This window comes from Rhododendron vialii, chromosome 2a (assembly GCF_030253575.1).
Source record: "Rhododendron vialii isolate Sample 1 chromosome 2a, ASM3025357v1".
Taxonomy (NCBI): Eukaryota; Viridiplantae; Streptophyta; class Magnoliopsida; order Ericales; family Ericaceae; genus Rhododendron; species Rhododendron vialii.
Window position 1 is genome coordinate 33,953,125 of NC_080558.1, and position 5,751 is coordinate 33,958,875.

At 38.1% G+C, this 5,751-nt stretch overlaps 1 long non-coding RNA gene across 2 annotated transcripts; it reads right to left on the reverse strand.

Moving 5' to 3' along the window:
- Nucleotides 1–597: 597 nt before the first annotated feature.
- LOC131312688 (uncharacterized) lies at nt 598–5,533 on the reverse strand. Of its 2 annotated transcripts, none has more exons than XR_009195945.1 (4): nt 5,084–5,533; nt 4,777–5,010; nt 843–1,004; nt 598–730 (listed from the first exon to the last, which is right to left on the reverse strand). It is a non-coding gene; the product is annotated as an uncharacterized LOC131312688 (long non-coding RNA). The 2 variants fall into 2 exon arrangements; XR_009195946.1 differs by having other exon boundaries at nt 713–735.
- Between the last annotated feature and the right edge of the window lie 218 nt (nt 5,534–5,751).

Genomic DNA, 5,751 nt, shown 5'->3' on the forward strand with positions numbered 1-5,751 from the left:
CATCTTATAAGAAGGGCTGTTAAAAAGGCCTAACTTATACTATTAGGAGAACTAGAGTCTGTAATATCTATTTAACCTTTTTGGCTCAATAGGTAGGGTAATCAACCTACTGTGCAAAAAAAATAGAAACCCATAGCAATTTTTCCACTGTACAAAGCTATGCTAGGCAGCTAGAGGACCAATTTGTTATAGCGTTGAGAGAATCAATGAGATATATCCTTAAAAAAGGATCAATAAGGCAATGCACCAAATTAGGCCAACAAGATAAAGCCCCAAGAGGTCAAAATGGCTTGAATACTGAGATGAAATGGAAGTTACTCCCTTGTATACATCCTTATAGAATGCTATTAACTAATGCTATAAAAACCCATATTTGTAGTAGTGAGATGAACCAATTTTCTGATTAATTGGACGAATATTTCCAAAAAGCTACAGAGTTATGCACTAGAATTCATGCCAGACAATGACAAAAGGCATTAATCAGTATCCCTAACACTAGACATGAACAACACTGTAGGAAAATATAAAGAGGGAAGGAATAAGTCCAACCTTTGCTCTTTGTGAGGTTGCAAAGACATAAATGCCAGCCAATTATAGATAGGAGAGATGATAAGAACAAGTCTAGAGCATACTTCTTCCTTGCAAAGGGCAGGACTCCAACGAACAACAGTTCCATTCTTCAAGTAACATAATGGACCTTCAGTTCCATACAAATGGCTCTCACCACACCCTAATCTAATACATTATATAACTACAGATTCAGAACAGAACATGTCCATATTCTATAATAGGTGAAGTCAACAAGTAATGAGAGTGGTTAAAAAACTAGTATAACTCATTACCTCGCACATTGAAAATACTACTTTCTTCTTGTAGAAAGAGAATGAAAGGAAAACAGAACAAGCATGTTTGTTCTACCCTAATATATTGTTCATGCAATCCGTGTGGTTGTGCATGCTATCCATGTGGTTGCCCAAACCGGTCTCCAAAGATTTAGGAAAAACCTACAAGATGAAGGGCAAAACAAAATAACTAGGTTAAAACAAGCTTGGGTACTTTTGGGTCCTACTAGTACAAGCATGTTTGTTCTACAATCTTCCATTGCTACCCAAATCAAAGAAGCAGGACAAATCAAAGAAGCATGGCAAATCTCAAAATTAAATTGTAGCATAAGGTGGAACTTTGTACAGTACTTTATACCCAAACTTCCAAAGGGTATTGAATGTTAAATTTCTGAACCAAAAAGCAGAAATAATTTCTAACTCTTATATATGCTCTCCAACAATAGGTGTCTCTCAAACTCTCAATTTCTGTAATAGTTTTATTTCAGTTGACAAATTAACTCATACTAAGAATGCAAAAAGCTAAGCACATACACAAGACAAAGATCGATAGGTTAATAACCATTATCACAAATCCACAATAGTGAAAATAAATGTAGGGGGATGAAAACAATTGGTACTTCGAATCAACTGGATCGCAACGGCTTATTCGTGCCTCTTCACCGGAACCCTAGCTCGACGTCTGAACCCTAATCTGCAAAATAGACAGGGGGTGAGTGCACCTTTGCCTCTCGTGGCAAAGGCCCTCCGATGCTTTTGTTAGTATCACGTACTAGAAAACTCAGCCCCTATTATCAGTAGGAAAGCAATAATAATGCAATATTGCGTACCTTTTACCTCTAGGCTTGCTCATATTTATAGATTTATGGATGCTTGCTGTTCAAGCATCCTTATTGCCATAGGATTCCTAACTCGTATAGGAAACCCAGGATATCAAGGAGTCTCATTTCCTTTATCAGTTTATGGAAAAGAGTCCTTTTATGATTCTTTTCCTTTAAGAGCCGAACATCCCATACTCGTTGGGTATCTTTCTCAGATCCTATATTCTTGGGATCTTTATCCCTTTATGGGACATGACTACTCTGGAATCTTCTAGAGTATTCCCTCCGCTCCTACTCTCGATTGGAGTTCCATCTTTGTTCGGCCGTCTCATAGCCGAACAGACGGCTTGGACCAGTTACTTCACATGTAACTGGTCCTTGAGCCCGTACAACCTTTCTGGACCATTGACTTCTCATGTCACTGGTCCACATTGCCGAACACTTGTTTAGCATGATGACTGTCCTGTCTATATTCAAACTATGGTCCTACGTACCATTTATTCGGATATCGATTGCATTGTTCTCAACCCATGATCACTCGTATCACGTGCTAGGTTTTTTACTACATCTGTTCGGCTGTATCATAACCGAACAGTCTACTTGAAGCCATGACTTCTTATATCACTGGTCCATATCGCTGTTCACCGAACTGCCCGGCGATAAGTCCAGTCGTATTTACCTCGTGTTCCCAAACATCACGTGTTTGGTAACTAAATGTATCTGCTCGGGAATACCTCCCTACAATAAAGAGTCACTGTTAAGATCTACCAAGGACTGTACAAAGTTAAACATCTAGAATTTTGACACTACAATATAATTTGTAGACGTTACCGTACCTAATGAGGCCATTTTTTCACCATTTGCAATGGTTTGAGAGATATGTCCAAAAACTTACTCCTTTTTCCCAAATCAACTATAAATTATTCCTTCTCCCAAATCTTTGTTGAAGAGGGCAATATGTATTGTGACATGTGACGAGTTCAGTGTTCAACTCTACATACCTCCTAACCAAGCTTTGAAACCAAGAACATAGAAGTAGAAGGAAGCTATTTTTTATGGAGCAATTAGATATCAACAAATATGATAGCTATAGCTAAAAGCAAATCAGCACATACACATTTACCCATTGCATAATCAAATTTCACAAAAACTACAACTTGAAGGGAAAAAAGCTAAACAACTATGAAATCACAATATTGGGAGATTTGGCTCAAGAGCAGGGGATTTCTTTCGACTTGTAAAAGATTGGTGAATCGGGTGGCGCATGAGGTGCCCTCCTTGGCAAAGACGAGCAAGCTTCCTCTTGACTGGAGGGCTAGGCTAATCCTCCTTATTAAGCTTTGTCTTTTTTAAGCTTTGATAGCTCTTTTTTTGTAGCCTTGAAGGCATGATTGGCAGATTAAAAAAAAAATGGGAAACCTAATGTCGCAGATTAGACAAAAGAATGTACCTGCATTTGATCATTTTCCGCTTTGTACGCCCACACACGAGAATACAGGAGATGATTTACTGTTCTACTATTCTCTAAAGGATTACTAGATGAAAGACTGAGATTAGTAAAGGGCTTAAAAGCGCCTTAGGTATCTGCTATGTATGGGTAAAATTGCTTCGGCAAAAATTGTTTCGGGTTTCATTCTTGTGATGTATTGGCCAAAAAGATCCAAGCAATGCTCAGTTCAAACCACATTCCCGTGATGCTTGTGTGCAAATTAGACAAAAGAATGTACTTGCATTTGATCATCAAGATTGACAAATAGGGCATGAGGAATTACGGGAACTGTAAGCCACCGGCCCTCTTTCAAAACTTGGAAGGCCCTGTACTTCTTTGTCTTGCAGTAGAACAGTGACCCCTGATCCGTCTGAATGGGGTTTGACCCCGAACACTTGGTCTGGTCTGGTACAAGTTGGGTTGAGGGCGAATCTCCCTGCATAATTGGTCTTTCTCCAAATTGTTTCAAGAAGCTGTTCTCTTCCAATTTCAGTGATTTTGCCATGGCCTTGAATAAAATACCAATTACAGAATCGATGTTCATGGCGTATTCATCAATTGTCTCCCAGCAATAACAAAGAATCGTAGCTCATATTTACCGGAAAAAAAGAGAGAGAAAAGAATCGTAGCTCATGGCCAAATATGAAAACAAGTGTATATTTTGTTCGTTGCATTCATATGAGTATTGGCTTTGTATATACTGTAATATATTAGGTCTCTGTAGATATCTAAGAAGCGTGGGTGAAGTCTATCAATGCGATTTATGTCAGTTCATCACGTTTACATTGAATTTTTAAGGTTGCTATATCTAGATCTTTTTTTGGATAATCGGATGGCCGGGCCAATTTGTGCACACCTCAACTAATTCTAAGGTCCTGAAAGTTAACGACCGGGCAAACCTCCAGCGGCTCTAAGGTTTGGAATGTTTGGCTTATGTGGGATTCAAACACGCAACTTCATGGAGGATAAACACTTATTACTTGGGGTTTGCTATATCTAGATCTTGGGTTTGTCAAGTATAATAAACTGTTAATGCTGTTATTTTTTTTTTTTTTGCCTTGGGCAATTACATATGGAGCAATTAGATATCAACAAATATGATAGCTATAGCTATAAGCAAATAAGCACATACACATTTACCCATTGCATAATCAAATTTCACAAAAACTGCAACTTGAAGGGAAAAAAACTAAACAACTATGAAATCACAATATACAGAGTTGCTCTTGGCTACCACTAGTACAAACAAGCATGTAATTGAGAATTTTGCTTATAATAACAATTTTTCTACTCAACGACACATACGATTCAATTAAGATAAATGAGTATTAGCTATGAGGTTCAATTTAATCTAGTTTTGTGACAATATACTTACAGTTACAAATTTTCAGAATTAATCGTTGAGCATATATTCAAAAAGACCTCTGCTGAAAAAGAATAAGGAGAACAGTCTAACGATTTAGGGTTTAACACAACATTAGCCTCTCTTTTCTTTTTTTTGGCAATTACCACAAAATTAGCAATTGATATTGAATGCCCAAATATCTTAGTAGTAAAAAGGACATCACAATCAAGCAGGTAATCTTAAACTCAAGTATGGAAGATTAACAAAAAGCATATGTACAGACAACTCTCCGCTGCCGGAAATCGTGACCGGAGGCCATGGCCGAAAACCAGCACCTGCTAGAAATCATCAATTCAAATGGAAGAATCAAGAACCGTCAAATGGCAGAGAAGAAAATAGATCTAGAAAACTTGGTTCTGCAGCCTCATCAAGTGATTGCCTCCAAACACCAAAGAAAATTTTGCGAAACCCTCAAAATTGAAATCCCAAAATCGATAACCCAAATTGAAAACTCTAAAATAGATCCCTGAATTAAAACTCCAAAGTAAATCAAGAATAAATGTTGAGAGTGCAATATTAGACTTACCGAGTTCTGGTCGAGGTCAGACAAGCGATGGGCTAGGAGATGACGGGATCGAGGCTGGACGGTGGTACCGCTGGTGCTCGATTGGTGAAGGCAGTGGCTTTGAATCACGCCATTCCTTTGCTCTCCTCTCTTCGTGTGTGTGTGTGTGTATGTGAGAGAGAGAGAGAGAGAGATAGAGAGCGCACGAGAGAGAGAGAGAGAGAGAGACGGACGTTGGTGAGATCGGCAGAGAAATTGGAATTGCAGAGTAGGTATGAAATTGGAGAGAAGGGATTTGATTTTGGCGTTTTAACTTTGGGAGAACGCTGTAACCGAGTTAATGGAGCGCTGTCAAAAGTGTTCCGCTTCCCTACAGTGTAGTGCACGCTATGTTAACCACAAGATGCAACTCTATTATAGCATTTTTAAAAGAATGCTGTAAAATTATGCTATTAAAACTCAATTTTGTTGTAGTGGCAACACTTTTTGTAACGACCCGCTCCATGAAGATTAGGTTAACCAGTCCAAAACTACCTGATAAATCAAAGTTCTCTCCACTAATACCAAAAAAGATCAACAAAGTACATTTCAACCAACTTCTATAACAAAATATACAATGTAGAGCTATACAAGATGTATTATGTGTCCATAAGTCCAAATGTTACAAACTTCTCAAAAATATATCGCAA